The sequence below is a fragment of the Muscardinus avellanarius genome, assembly GCF_963383645.1.
Source record: "Muscardinus avellanarius genome assembly, chromosome: 11".
Classification (NCBI taxonomy): Eukaryota; Metazoa; Chordata; class Mammalia; order Rodentia; family Gliridae; genus Muscardinus; species Muscardinus avellanarius.
In genome coordinates this window covers 108268585-108284557 of record NC_137797.1, presented here as the reverse complement: position 1 = coordinate 108284557, position 15973 = coordinate 108268585, and the positions used below count along the sequence as shown (strand labels likewise).

The window sequence follows — 15973 nt, the reverse complement described above, 5'->3', positions numbered from 1 at the left end:
GGGCGGGAATTGGGGAAGGGCTAAATGAGTGATGTGTGCATGTATGCCTTTACCATCTTGTACCCCATAAGATATATGACTACAATGTACTAATAAAGAATTAAAAGTAAATAAAGAAATAAAGTGGACTAACACTTGGCTCCACTCTCCGCCCCCGTGGGCTGAATCCTGCCCCAACACTGCTCTCCTGGCGTACCTGCACACAGCACAGGGAGCCTCGGTGACTTGCCCTCCTTCACCCAAAACCCTCTGCCTGGGCCTGCGCGGGAGGAGCGGGGCCTCTAGGGCAGCAGTGCCCCGCCGGCTCCAATTTCTTTTCCTGGCAGCAGTAGCTTCTTACATGGGAAAAATATGTTCAAGACAATGGCCAAATTTGGGCCTGATTCTGGCGGGAGAGTGAAGGGCGTCACCACCATTAAACCAATAGTTAATGGTAATGTTGCTCAATATTTTGGGAAGAGAGAAAGATGGACGTACGTACCAGTGGACAAAATATGTGAAACCGTATAGAAATGAGGATATGCCAGTATATGTAAAGAAAACACAGTTTAGCCAGGCATGGTGGTGCACACTTGTAAGCCTAGCATTTGGGAGGCTGAGGCATGAGGATCGTGGTTTGAGAACAGCCTCAGCTACTTAGTGAGGCTCTTTGCAACTCAGTGAGACCCTGTTTCAAAATAACAAATAAAAAATAGGGATGGGGGTATAGCTCTAAGGTAGACTGTTCCTGGGTTCCATCCCCAGTAGCGTAAAGAAAAAAAAAAAGAAAATCCAGTTTAAATTACATGAAAGCTATAATAATCCTTTAAGAGTTGTTACTAAGCCTCCATTTGAAATTACTTAAACAGGATGGGGTGAATTCAAAATATTTTTGTTGACCCTAATGGAAAAACTGTAACCTTGTATCATTTATTATTTATTTATTATTATTTATTATCTTATTTTTTGCGGTACTGAAGATGGAACTCAGGGGAATTCTACCTCTGATCTACAACCCCAGCCCAATTTTTCTTTATTTTGAAACAAGGTCTTACTAAGTTGCACAAGGTCTCACTAAGTAGCTGAGGCTGTCCACGAACTGCAATCCTCCTGTCTCAGCTTCCCAAGTACTGGGGTTACAAGCTTGCATCATGATGCTCAGCCCCTGTATCATTTATTAAAGCTGCTCCAATTAGACACCATGACAATGCTGGGGGAAGAGACAGTGGTTTTGGAGATCTATGATGAAATGCTATTTCAAGACCCAACAGCAATAACTAACAATGCAATAATAATTAACATCTTGTCAGCTAACAGGAGCCCATAAGCATGAAACAGAGTAACTTGAAGTAAAGACCAGAGAAAAACCAGAAGCTTCCAAGGAAAACAAAAAGAAAAAAAAAGTTTTGAAATTGCAGAGCTTAAAGAGAGATTAAAAACAAGTTGTGAAACTATAAATTGTTGAGAAAATGAAATCAATATACTCAAAGATGATCAGACAAAAGACATATATGCTAGGGTGTTCCCTAGAGGAGCTGCACACAGAGTGCTCAGCCATGGATTTCTCAGCCATGAAGCCAAAGCATTTGTGCTATTCTTGTATCTTCAGTGGGAAATATATGCGTCTAACAAGAATAGATGCTGTATAGGCATTTTATTACCCCATTTTAGGGAAAATAGGATGTTCAGCATAATTTTTAGAAGTATTCTTGGGGGTATGTGTGTAGTTTATTTTCCTTTGGATAGGCATCAAAATTTCATTATAAAGAATAACTTATACCAAGTTTATACATCTCTAGTAGAATTGATAGTAAGATTAGTGTGTATGTTTCTTACCAGCCCCCATCCTACCTCTTGTGTATATGTGTCCAGTAAATATTCAAAAAATATAGTTTAGAGATCTTGAAAAAAATTGAAATAGACTAAAGGATAAGAAGCAAACTGCAGAGGTTGAAAGAGCATCTCATCCCACGAGGACTCTACCAGCAGCAGTGAACGCTGCCACTGAGACATCTGGTTGACCTTTGGATGAGGAACAACACATTGGCAAAAGTTATCATATGCTTAAACGGAATGAACTTCAAACAGAATCTTAATTACTAAGGTAACTGGACTGGAAAGGACCATGCCAACTGCAAGAGTAGTTAATTTTTCAAAAAGTACCACTGGATAAATTTACATTTGCAATTTACTTAGGAAAAATAATAGTACCAACTCTACGAGGCCGTCTCGTTTTCAATGTATTACTCTCTGCTCATGTAGATAAACCAGCGTGAAGGTGACTTTAATACAAATGCACTTGAGGTTTTAATTCATTAGTAATGCAGAAAGGAATGGTAAATACTTCACATAAGTTGTGCTTTTCATATCTGCTCACTAATGAAATTTTAATTAACTATAGAACCAATTATAAGATTTTTGTATGAAATGTTGCAAGATTAATTTCTTAACATGGAAATTAAAGCACTCTAGTTTTTCTGGTAGTTTTTTTTTTGTAGAAAGACCTTACTTTTCTCCAATTTTTATCATGATAAATGTGAAAAATATACAAGTATTCTGGTTTTGAAAACCAAATCCTTTCTTTTATTACTTACGTTCTACACACACAATGTTTCATAAAAATAGCACAATAATTTTAAAATGCTATTTATTTATTTATTTATTGGTACTAAGAATTGAACCCACAGACCTTCTACCTCTGAGCTACACCCTCAGTCCTATTTTATTTTTTGTTTTGAAACATGTTCTTAGTAAGTTGTTGAGATTCTCACTAAGTTTCTGAGGCTGGCTTTGAACCTACGATTCCCCTGTCTCATCCCCTTAAGTACTGGGACCGTAGGTATGCACCACCATGGCTGGAAAATATGAAATTGTACATCACCTAAGTTAGATGAATTGTTAGCCAAAAGAGAGACCCATTTCTACTTGATAGGCACTAACTGAATTTATACGTTCCTTTATATGTCAGAGAAATAGAAGTTTAAGAAACAGAGATCAGCCCAAAGAGTTTTTCGTTTCAGTTTCTTTTATTTTCCTGGCAATGATATTAAGTAATAAACACGTATTGCCTTTCCTGACTTCCAGCTTTACAAGGGGGAGCATATTCTTTTCTGAGGGATTTTGAGAGGTTGAACAGCAATGCTGGGGCTCTAGGCTCAGAATCCCTTCCCAGCCCATCTCTTTCCACTGCCCCCAAGTCCTTCCTCTTCCTCCCAACCCAGCTCTGCTGTGTCCATTCTCTCACACCCCTGTTTCAGAAAGCTGGCTCAGTGGGGCAGGTGGGTCACTGCTATCTTGGGGAGAGGTCACCCTCTCTTTTATACCCAGCTTTTCGAATTTGACATAAAGAAGTCGGTTCTTTCTATTCTTTTGAAAGAAATATGATAGAGGCAAGTATACAAAAATCTCTCATGACAGAGTAAGGCATCCCTTTGCCAAACACCTACCCTTTTGGTTCACGTCCTTTTTCTTTTCTTTCTTTTTTGTTTGTGCAGTACGGGGGTGGGGGGTGAAACTCAGGGATGCTCTACCTCTAAGCTACACTCCCAGCCCTATTTTTTATTCTTTATTTTGAAACAGGGTATCACTGAGTTGCAGATGGCCTCACTAAGTAGCTGAGGCTGGCTACAAACCTCATCCTCCTATCTCCTCCCTCCCGAATGCTGGGATGACAAGCGTGCACCACCACGCCTGGCTGCTCATTTCCTTATGACGAGCTTTTCGTCGGGCAGCAGTCTTTGAACTAGACTGCAAGAATGTAGAGAGTTTGCAGAGAAAAGAGAGGCGATGGTTTTCTGGACCCCCATTTCCATGGACCACAAGCACAGCGGCTAAGCTCTCTCTTGCACTGTCCAAATTCTCTTCTGCCATCTTCCTTTGCAGAGTAGCATGACCTTTACAAAAATGGCAAGCTCCTCTTCCAACCTCTTCTTACAAAGGTGCTTTTCCCTAGGGGTTGAGGGGCTCAGGATCACCGAGGAGGAGTGTAGGCTGATCCTGGCGGGCACTCTGACTCCAGAGACACAGCAAAGCTCTTAACAGGGTGCTTTGGTCTCCATGCCTTGAGAGCTGCAGAAGGTGCTATTATTGAGAGACCACCTGGAGAAAGGATTTTTCAGTGGGAGGCCAGAGATCCATTGCAGCAGTTAGCAGCAGTCGGCCTCAAGCTGTGTTAGGAGCTCAAAGTGAAGAGCCAAGGAAGTGATTATTAGTGTGCTGACTCTTTCATGGAGGAACTGGGCTTTTAGCACTGTCAGTTTTTTTTTTTTTCTTTAAGACACTGGATGTAAACTATCAGTGAATATTTTACATGATTTCTTTCAGATTGGAGTTCAGTCCTTGCCAAAATAGTAAAAGGCGTTTCCCCAAATCCTTTTATATTTACTCTGATTTTAGCCAGCCTCATCATGTTACATCAATAAAACCTGTAGCATTTTCTACTTCTTATAAAAGACAAAGTTGCATGCTAACTGCTAGACTTAAAAAATTTTTGATGGTACATATTATTTATTTGATAAAATTTATAGGAAGTGGTGATATATGGGCTTATTTACTGTAATTTATACACAGTTCTTTTTATCCATCAAATCAGAACACCAGAGTCTAACAAATGCACACAAACACATTTATTAAAGAATACATGATTTCACATGATACCAGGCCTCTCCCTTTAAAAATGGCTCATAATTTTAGTTTGCAGAATAGTCCTGTAAATAGGGCATTGTATCATGTTTTCAAGTTATAAGCAAATGGATTAACTTATATTGTATCAGGATATGAAACATTTTAGTCTTGATGGCCTTTAGTAACCACTACTACAAGATTGTATTCCTGATTTATTTCACAATAATTTTTGTCAGGGGGTGATGGGTTCCTTCCTCACCTCAGGAATTCAAGATTGGCCGGGTCTTTGGCTTCCATTGCAGAAAAGAATTTTTGCATGTCCCAGAGACAAAGACAGAGGTTTTTTTTTTAGGAAAGTGGAGGATACATATTCAAGGGAGAACATGGGCCATCTCCAGAGAGAGAGAGCGTTCTTGGGTCTTTACAGCTCTTCTTTTGTAGAAGAGGTGGGTGGGGATGCATGTAAAGGATGGGGTGCCTGGTCCTTTATTTTGAATCCTCTGGTTCCAGCCAGTTCATTGGTGGATGCTGGGTGATTCCTGGGCTTAACCAAGAGTCAGGGGGGGAACCTTGGTAAAAAAAAAAACAGGAATTTCAGGTGGAAAGATAAAATAAGCCTTTATGATTAAAAAGTGTAGGCCTACTGGGGCTCTTTGCCTAAGAAAAGGACAGGCTAGATAGATCATTATAATTAAGAGTGTGGCTTACTACGGGCTTTTGCCTATGGAAGAACAGACCCTGTAAGATGAGGTTAAGGATTATGACGTTTCTAGATTTTAAAATTAAACTGTATCTTCTCTTTTTTCCCCCTACTTTGTCTCATTTCTACCTAATATTTTATTTCTCCTATCCTAGCCTACCTCAATTTTTATATTTCAAAAAATGAATATTAATATTTTTATTGGAAGTAAAAATATAAAAGTTAGATTCCTCCCCACATCTAACTGATGAGTTTAGCCATGAGGTTTGTTTTTATCTACTTAGGTTATATGGCAGATTCCCCCCTCTCCCCACCAATTGAATGAGTTTACTCTGTAGTTCCTGGATGGGATACGTTTCAAATATGTATTAAATCAAGTATTTAAATTTCTCCCTCCTTTTTTGAATATACTGAGTTAAATAAGAACCTCTAAGTAAAATGGTCACAGTGTGTGGCTGGTCATGAGTCAGTCTTGGTGTTTTTTGAAGTCTTCTTCCCAGAAACTGAGAATAGGGTAACAAGGCCCTTCACAGATGAGTTGTTTTTCTAAATTCTGATACAATGGACAGGTTGCCTCACAAGTTAACAACCGGGATATCATTGTTGTAGAAATTCTCTAGAATAATCGACCCAGTGCCACTGGCAGGCTGAAGTTAGAATTGTTCCTGAAAGACTCTGGCCCGCAAGAGTCTGTCCTCGCGAGCTTCCATTTTATAGATTTGTGACAAATGGCGGCAGCAGGCAGGCAGGTTACAGAAGTTGAAACGTGACAGTTAGTGGCTGCAGGATCGCTCAAAGAAGCTGGATATGGGAAGGGCAAGAGGGGAAACTGAGCAGGTTACTGACCTATGTGGCCTTCCACAAGGCTGATATGGTCTTTACCTGTCGACAGGGGGTTGCCTGAATATCTAATCTCTGTGGGCTGCTTATCCATAGTTATCTTCGTTTGCAGTGGAAGAATAAGTTCCTACCTTCCATTTTAGTGACATTTTTTCTTTTACCACATCATTTGAAGTAATTTTTTTATGCTAGAATATTTTGCGGTTTTGGAGGGGTATAAAATTCAGGAGGATTTTGAGAATATTCTTTCATTCTCTTCTACACTGCCACCACAGGCCAAGCAAATTCTTGTTAAACGTTTTGGTACACTGGTGGCTTTACTTTGTCTTAGGTTCCTCATAAAGTGGATTCAGAGGTAGAGATTTGCTAGCAGGATGTTTACTGGAGGGTCTTCTTGGGGTCAATACCTGTAGGAGCAGGTGAGGAAAACTATTTTTTGGGTTAAAAATAGTTTTTTAAAACTATATTTGGGTGGAGTGGGGCTCAGCAACCCAAATATAGGCAATAGCTTGTTTATATATGATCCTGAGCTAAGTAAGAATGCTTTTTACACTTTTAATGGGTTGTGAAAATAAAAAAAAAAGGGGGACCGGGAAGGGTGTTGAATACCCAACATTGATTGACCCGATGAGGCTTGCAAAGCTTAATATTTGCTATCCAGCTTTTTCAGAAAACATTTGTTTACTCCTGAGTTAGAAGGGAGTCGGTGAAGTCCGGCACAGTGGCACACACCTAAAATCCCAGCTACTCAGTGAAGTAGGAAGATCCCATGTTTGAGGCCAGCCTGGGCAACTCAGGGAGGCTCCTTTCTTCAAACAAAAAATAAAACGGGCTGGGGCTGGGGCTCAGCAGTAGGGTGTCCCTGGGTTCAATCTCCAGAACCAGAAAAAAAATAAAGATAAAAATAAAAGTAACTGGGAATGCAGTCGTAAGGAAGGCCATAGGCTGGCCTGCAAGGAGCTGGAGAGGTGGGATGGTGCTGTCTTGAATTACTGCAGTGGCTGGGTTGGGCCAGGAGGGATCAGTCTGCCTCCAGGGAAACAGGTGTGGCCATGCGAAGGTACTCTTTGCTGCACAGGACAGTTTCTGTAGCTGGGGGATGGGATGCTCCAGACTGTAGAGGGGGTGGTGGCTCTTCTCTAATCCCCCAGGAGAGATCCTCGCTCTCCTGTGAAGTTCTCTGAGGTTGATGCTTCTATTGGTTTTTTACTTAGTTCTTCTCAAGTCTGTTTTCTTTTTTGTTCTATTTTAATGATTTATTTATTTTTAAATTTTTTATTGGTGCATTATATTCATACATCATATTGGGGTAAAAAACTTGTGTGTACATACATGTACACATCACTGATTTAACCCCTATCCAGTTCTCACCCCATTCCCTCCCCGTCCCTCCTTCCCTTGCTTGGCTTAGTGGTTGACTTCGATATGTTTAAGTACATTGTGTGCTTTAGAGATTTTCCTCTTCCCCCCTCCCTTCTCCTCCTTTAGGTTGTCTTGTTTGCTCCTCTATAGGATTTCCTTTTTCATCTAGAGTTCCTCCTATGACCCATTTCTCCCTCCTGGGGCACAGGAACAGCATCAGGAATTGGCACAAATGGGCTCAATATAGATTCACTAACTATATCTTCTTAATCCTTGCTTTTCATAAGACCAAAATGCAGAAAAGAAGCTGTCAAGGATTTCATAGAATGAACCATTGAAAGAGCTTTATTTAGAACCACATCTATTCTAAACTAGACCCTAGCTTATTTCCATGAAATATTTGTGAATGGATGGATTCATGACATCTGCATGCAAGCACAGAGGGATGTACGTGTGCAGCCACACACTTGGGTTGGAGCCGTTCTCCCTCTGTTGCATAAGTCGCCCTCTTCATTCTCTGAGATTTTGCGGTGTGTGGTAGGAATAGTGTGGATGCCGCTGTCAAATTTTCACTAAACCCACTTATTTCTATCTTCCAGACATGAAAAGCTATCACCTGCCACTCTGGAATAAGCCAGTTTCATTAACTTCCTCAGGACCTGAATCAGAAAAAAGCCGCTAACTGTAGGACAGGAGAATCCAAGGTTCAAAACCTTGCTTCCCATGAAGGGGAATATTACGGTTTCATTCTTTTTATTGATTGGGTCTATAGGATCAAAGAGCAAAGATATTAATTAATCAATAATAATGCTCTCTTAAAATCATCATCTCCAAGTCGCCAGAAATAAGAAAACACCTGAAATCTTTTTATATTTTTTTTGTGAGTCTGGGGATGGAACTCAGAGGCATTCGACCTCCGACCTACACCCCCTGCCCTATTTTTTTTTTTTTGGTGGTACTGGGGTTCCTGGAAAACCTTCTACCTCTGGTCTACACTCCCAGATTTATTTTATATTGTTTTATTTGGAAAAAGGGTCTCTTAAGCCAGCGAGGCTGGCTTCAAACCTCCACGATCCTCCTGTCTCTGCCTCCCAAGCACAGGGATTACAAGCGTGCACCACCACGCCCGGCCCCTGCCCTAGTTTTTATTCTTTATTTGAAACAGGGTCCCACTACGTTGCTGAGAGCCTCACTAAGTAGCTGAGGCTGTCTGCAAACCCCAATCCTCAGGTTTCAGCTTCTTGAATGCTGGGATTATAAGCGTGTGCCACCATGTCAGGCTAACACCCGAAATTTTACTTTTGAATTACTATAGCCATCACTCTTTATAAGGACACTGATTTATCTAACACTGGAGTATCCCTCTGCCCCCTTAGCTTTGAGATATTTAGCTTCTGAAGAGCAGGAATCATCATTTGTACTGGGATTCCAAATCCACAGTTCCTGGTCCAGAGATATTTTCAGAACAATGTCCTCTAGGAAAAAAATTGATGGAAATTAAAATTTTAAAATTTTAAGTCCAGTGCTGCAAAACAGTATAAGTTGAGGTCTGGACTCTGCTCCACTGATGGTAGATAAATAGAGCTTTGTGGGGATACCCCATGTGCTATTGACTTTGTGGAAGTGCTTACTCTTGGCATCCGAGAACTCTCCCTGGCTGCTGTCCCAGGAGAAGGTGTGGGGACGTCGAAGAGGAGGATACCTAGGTTGATAACGCATACCTAGATTTATAATTCTGGTTTTGGATGGAGAGCCATGGCCGGTGACAAGTGAAAGGGGCATCTCTTGATTTTTTTCGACTCCATATTTTTTCAACATAGCCATTTCACTGACTTTTTGGCTTCAGTGCATAAGAGCTATATTCTGGTCACATGCTTAAAATGTTATTGCATATATTTTGAATTTGGCTAAGGTGAAACCCATAATATGTTCTAGGGTTCTAGTGTAAACTCTAGAAAGACACCATATTCCCCAGAATTACGTGTGTTGGGTAGTTGTAAATCGGCCATCTAATACTAAATCTTGAATTGTCTGTTCTTCGTGTCAGGAACTCCAGGCATCTTGAGAACACCTGTCAGGGGTACAAAATCACATCTCCAGATTCTGATTTGAAGACTGCCAGTTCTTTTTCCACCATCCTGTCATTTCCCAGAAAAATATCACTAATCATTTTTAACAGCCCAATTCCATCTAATATGGCACTCACTCGGTTGAAAGAAAAATGGATTTTTATCATTGCAGTTTTGCTTCCCCTGATAGAGTCCTTGAGCTATGACAAGTAGACATTAAAGGCTGAACAGTCCAGCAACTTCTTTCTGCTGATTGTTTCTGCCACCAGGCAAGTAGGTGAGGCAGCAGACAGACGAGAACAGAGCGGAGCACTGGAGTACGGGGAGGTGGAGAAATGGGAGTGTGTGTGCTCCTTGCTGAAGCAGTGTTATAAAACAAGAGTTTGTTACAATTTGGAGTAAAAATAAAGCTATGTTATATCTTTATGATCAGGCTTTCATGATCTCTGGGCCTGGTGGGAAATCCATAAATTCTACAATTTATCTGTTAGGACTCGATAAATTTTGCTCGTCCTGGGCTCGTTTGCGATCTGCCAATCAATGCATTGGTACTGTATGGAGTCAGAGTCACCGTTTCCAAGAACCCCTTAGACAAGAACAGGTAGACGGGCCTCTGCTGCCTTCCTCCTCTTCCTCCTCCTCCTCCTCCTCCTCCTTCTTCCTTCTTTCTTTCTCTCTCCTCCTCCTCTTCCTTCATCCTTCTCCTTTTTCTTCCTCCTCCTTTTGTTTGTTTGTTTGTTTGTTTGTTTCTTTCTTTCTTTCTTTCTTCTCTCTCCTTCTTTCCCTTCCTTCCTTCCTTCCTTCCTTCCTTCCTTCCTTCCTTCCTTCCTTCCTTTGTGGTACTGAGGATTGAGCCAAGGGTATTTTGCTTTTGAGCTACAACCCTATCCCTATGTTATTTTTTGTTTTGAACCACAGTCTCACTAAGTGGCTGAGACTCCTCTAAGTTGCTGAGGCTGGCCTTGAGCCAGTGATCCTCCCATCTCAGCCCCCCTCCCCCAATAATGGAATTTCAGGTGTAAGCCACCTACAGTTCCCATTTGTGCCTATCATGAGAAACCCAGCCTCACACACATCGGCGCACAGCATTTCTGGCTTTGTCCCAGAGTTGACTTTGCCCAGTCTGCAGCCTTTATCTTGACTCCTGCAGGACAAGCATCTTTCAGTGTGGTAGGGACAACATGAGCTAGAAGAGGAGGGAAGTCGTGTACATGGGGGAGCATTACAATTGTGTGCATGTTGCTGAGGCTGGCCTCGCAGCAGTGATCCTCCTGTCTTGGCCACCAAAATACTGAGATTATAGATATGCACCAATATGCCTGGATTTCTTATAACTTTGAATAGATCTTTGAAAAGTATCTTTATATATTTTGTGTGGCTGAGAAAAGTAAAATTACACATGGGTCTTGAGTTGGAAGCTGTAAAGATTTTACATTTGTTTGATGATCTGTGCTTTTCTGCATGGATCTTTTGGAGTTTCTGTTCTATAAGCTCTGTTTATATACCTTACCCATTTTTCCACCATGATTACTGTCCTCTTTTGGTTGACTGGAGCTTTTCATGGTGTCAAAGTGAGTGTATAAGTAGCAGAAAGGAGGATAAGGTTTTACTGCTCTGCTTTATAACTTCACAGTCAAGACCAGTGTAACTTGTTTCATTTTCCCAAAATATAATAAACAAAGTTTTATGGTGATTACAGTCTTTGAATTGAAAAAAAAAGGCCAAAGCCAATCAATCAGCCAACCAATCAACTAACTCTTCAAACTGTTTCCAGGTTGTTCCAGCAGAAGATTTGAGTATGAATTTTTCAAGGTAGGACCAAAATCAATCACAAAAATTGCTAAAGAAAAAGAAAATTCTTTGTGGAAGAAGACTGTTCATTCAAGAATGAGGTATAAAAAGAAGTACCAAAGTGAATATTGGAAGAATTTATCAAAAAACAAACAACAACAACAAAACCAGAATACCATTCAGGTATCCTGCAAAAACAAAAAATCATGATTATGAAATTTTACCTGTTTTTCAACAGTAAACTCTTCTTGACAATTCACAGTGTTTGTAAACTGCAGGGTGGGTAGCAGCCTACTGGTTGTTCAGTTAAGCCGTTTTCCCAAGTCTGATAAGAGAGTGTTACATACTGAGAAGCGACCTCACTCTCATCTGAGAAGCGACCCCACTCTCATGCTACCAAGGCTGCAGGTGCCTGCTGTTAGAGTCACAGACCACATTCCTTGAGAATGAAAAAAATAAATCTGGCCAATTAGTAAATCCTGTTCACACCCTGTGATGCCAATTAATAAATCCTGTTCACACCCTGTGATTTCTTTTTTACGTGTATGGATTTGGAGCGTGGACATGGTGTTTGCAAAGCGAGGGCGCTTTACAGATTCTAAAATAAGAATAAGAAGTGACTTGGGGGGATAAGCAGAGTATGGCTAAGAATTATATTTATGTAACAAAATTAATTCAGGAAGGCTTTTCTTTTATAACCTCGAAGAGGTTGTCCTTTTTAAGGGAGTTAAAATGCACTAAAATCTACAAACTAACTTAATTGAAAAGCTCCCTAAAATATCCTTCATGTAGCATTACAAGATAATTCTATTTACATAAATGGATAAATTTTCTAAGTGAACAAAAGAATTAAAGATACATAGTGGGTGCCAGATATTCACCTTTGTAACATAAAACCCTGAAAAAAAAAAGTGACTCCCAGTGTCAGGAATCACTTTGGGATCAGTGGATGTCTAGAATCTTTCATTTTCCCTCTCCTGTTTACTTTCTTCCCTTGCCTGCTGTTGACCTTGCAGGTGGAGGGATATGACGGTATAAGTGGCCCCCCTTGCCTGCTGCTTTGTGATTGGGTGAGTCATGGAGGAGGAGTTCTGATGGAAGAAAAACAGACAGAGAGCATCCGTACGCTCTCCTGGGGTCTGCTCAGCCTGACGGTGTTCCTCCATAGAAAGGAGACTCTTCTCACAATGACCCAACGTGTACTCTCTGTCTTCCAGCTCTCTTGGCTGTTCCCTATCCAGGCTCTAAAGCCATGTACTTTTTTTTTTTTATATCACTTTACTCTTCCTGCTGTCCCCACGCACCTGTTGATAATCTCTTTCTTATACTTCTTTGAATCATCTAACTTGTCATCTGTTTCTGCGTGGGACCCAATTAATTAAATTTGGGAGGTAAATCTTGTCACCGGAACCTCCTTAAGGAATCTGTGTCCACGTGGTGTTAATAAGTCATCGAGGATGAATTGTCAGGAAATTTCAGGGTGACTGTATCCTATTCTGAGTATGTGCCAGGCACTGGGAAAGTTCTTTAAAATGCAGATTCCAACTCACAGGAATCTGTAAAGTAGAACCAGAAAGGTACAGTGTTTAGATATGGCCTACCTTTATAAAAATAAAAAAGAGTGTAGAACAATGTCTAGAAAATGCCTGTACTTGGGTGTGGGATACAGATAGAGCATAAGAAAAAAAAAAAAAAAAAGAAAGGATTAGAGGGGCGGTAGACTAAGACACAGGTACTATTGAAAAAAATCTGTTTTTTAAGATAAAAAATAAACTCTCATGATAATCATTTAAGGAAGGTCACTGGAATGGACCATTCTGATATTAAAAAACTTTTGAGAGTGGATGTTAACTGGTCTGTGGACTAGAAGCCCAGCGTAGGTAGGGTGGTAGAGTACAGGGTGGAGGTTCTGAGCCTTGAGTTGTGACAAGTCTGAGTTGGAATTTCAGTTCTACCGCTTACCAGCTTTGTCGGTTTGGCTGTGTTACTTAACATAGTTTTAATTTCCTAAAGCTACAAAAAGGAATTCCCAGTTGTATGATTCTCAAAGGCATTTGATAAAGCAGGTGACATTGCTTGGTACAGTGCCTAGAACATAGGCACTTAATTAAAGCCTTCCCTTTAAGGAAAAAAAAAAAAAACACTCCCACATTAAGTGGTAAGGAAGGAGAGAAAAACTGAAAACAATGGCAGGTTTTTTTTTTAATTAGTTAAAGGCCTGCATACGTTTGTAGATTTTTTTGTTTATTTAAGAACAGTGGGAGCTGGATGTTTGGTTAAGGAGAGGGGTCCAAGAAAATGTAGAGCAAAGTATCCAAGAATGAAACGCTAACTGATAAATTAATTATCTATATGATGAAAGATCAGGATTTGTGATTGGGTGCACAGGAAGAGGACTTAAGCTTAGAAAGGAACATATGCTTATTTGGAGACTACTTGGGAGAAGAGGAAAACAAATGTCGTTATATTTTAAGAGAAAGAACACTTCAGTTTTTTTTTTAAGCATCTGTCTTCTTAGTGAAGAAAGAAGCCATTTGCTATGTAAAGCAGTGATGAAAAGATAAAGCTTAAGTAGTATAGGAAAATGAACACGTCATTAACAATCCTACAGGAGTCAATGGCAAAAAATAAATTGGTGCTCATCAAGAGCGGGAGAGACTGTGGTAGAGTTGAGACATATTGCACAAGAAACTAAGAAAAGGAAGCCTGGGCACTTGTTTTGTAAGAATAGCAGGGAATCATAAGCTGCTGAAGTTATCCATGAAAGGATGTAACCTGAGCTGTGCTCTTCGGGGAGATCAAGAGGATGATGGGAGTCGGTAACATGGCCCCAGACTGGCTTAATGGTAGTGAGCCTGCAGCACTTTTCACGTGGACTCAATAAATTTAGCTAACAGTGAATAGGGCCTCTGTAAGCATTGGACAAACCAGAGAATTGGACGGGAGCTCTTATTCGATTAGTCCCAGACCTGCATGACAGGCAGGAAGAAATAGCGGGACCTTTTGCATTGGGATGACCAAATAATATCCTTGTGAGAAGTTCAAACCAAGGAGGAAAGACACAGTCTGTTTAGACTCAAGGTGAGCACGAGCCTGGGACACATTCTAGAACAACAGGGTGTGTGTACAGAAGCCGTGCACCTGCTGGGGCAGGTGTGGTTGGTCATTTAGTTAGCCCTGGGGACCAGCCCTAAAAGGGAAGGGTAGGAAGACTTTGACACACAAAATTGAAGAAAAAAAAAAAAAAACATGGCTTTTGAAGAACTTGATTTTCTTAAAATGTATCATTGAAATCTTGTTTCATTTGGAGAAAAAAGCAAAGTTTTTCATCAGAGGAGGAGGAGGAGGCCAGTGGCAGCTACAGAATATAATCCACTGTCTTGGAATAAGGGATGGATACAACATCAGACCTGGGAGTGCGTGGGGCATGCACCGCGCGGCAGGTTCATAAAGTCTTAAGACTTGCTAAGCTCGACATACTCTATAGGTTTATCATTCTTCCTCCTCTCTTCCTCCTCTTTTCTTTCTCTCCTTTACTCCATCCTTTTTTCCCTCCCTTTTCCTGTTGTGCAGATCAGTGTTCTTGTAGCTATAAAGACAAGGCCACATGACTTAGAGGAAAGAATATTTATTTTCTTACAGTTTGGGGTTCTGTTCCATATGAGGCTAAGGACCATGGATCTCAGGGCATGGTGGTGAGAGACGGAGAGGAGGAGAGCACATGAGCTGTGCTCCTCAAATCATGGAGGCCGGGAGAGAGAGAGAGAGAGAGAGAGAGAGAGAGAGAGAGAGAGAGAGAGAGAGAGAAGAAGAAGAAGAAGAAGGAGGAGGAGGAAGAAGAAGAAGAAGAAGAAGAAGAAGAAGAAGAAGAAGAAGAAGAAGAAGAAGAAGAAAGGAGGAGGAGGAGGAGGAGGAGGAAGAGGAGGCGGAGGAGGAGGAGAGAGGGAGCTGTCCAGGGACAGATACAATCTAAAGGCCGTGTTCCCAGTGACCTATCCCAACAGTTACACTTTACCTGTCTATAATTACCATCCAGTAAATCCATCCACAGTATTAATCCATAAGGTGATTAATACAATGATGGTATTAGAGCCCTGGTTTGATTAATCTGCCCTATTCACTATTCCATCAATGAATATGGATAAATTGCTAACACGGGAGCTTTTCTGGGGTCACCTCATATCTAAACTATAACAGTGTTGTTTTAAAGTTTGTTTATTGCTAGTTAAGAAAATATTTGATATTGAATACTGTAAAGATTGTTGTGGTGAACTAGATATTCTTTTAAGGCTGCGGAGGGGTTATGAATTTGTTAAAATCTTTCTGGAAAGCTACTTGGCAATGTGTAGTAACAGCATTAATATCTCCATGTCTTTTTCAATATGCAGAGTTGGGGATTTATCTTAAGGGGAATAATGTACAATATGGACAAATATATATTCACTATGGCATAATTAATAATAAATAAAATGCCAAAATTTAAATTACATAAGGAGGAAGAAATAGCCGTTTTCTTTTTTCTTGACTGTGCAGATTTTCTGCTTCTAATTGTTATCAGAATGTAAGTTCTCTTATACGTATGTTTTTTTATTGGTGCATTCTGTTTTCT

General features: G+C 40.5%; 1 pseudogene across 1 annotated transcript; it reads left to right on the top strand.

Annotated features, from left to right (window-relative positions):
• Positions 1-351: 351 nt before the first annotated feature.
• Positions 352-13688, top strand: LOC308269680 (YEATS domain-containing protein 4-like; annotated as a pseudogene). The gene is made up of 6 exons: positions 352-526; positions 755-894; positions 1142-1587; positions 11643-11772; positions 12381-12486; positions 13618-13688. The product of its transcript is annotated as a YEATS domain-containing protein 4-like (transcript).
• Positions 13689-15973: the final 2285 nt, after the last annotated feature.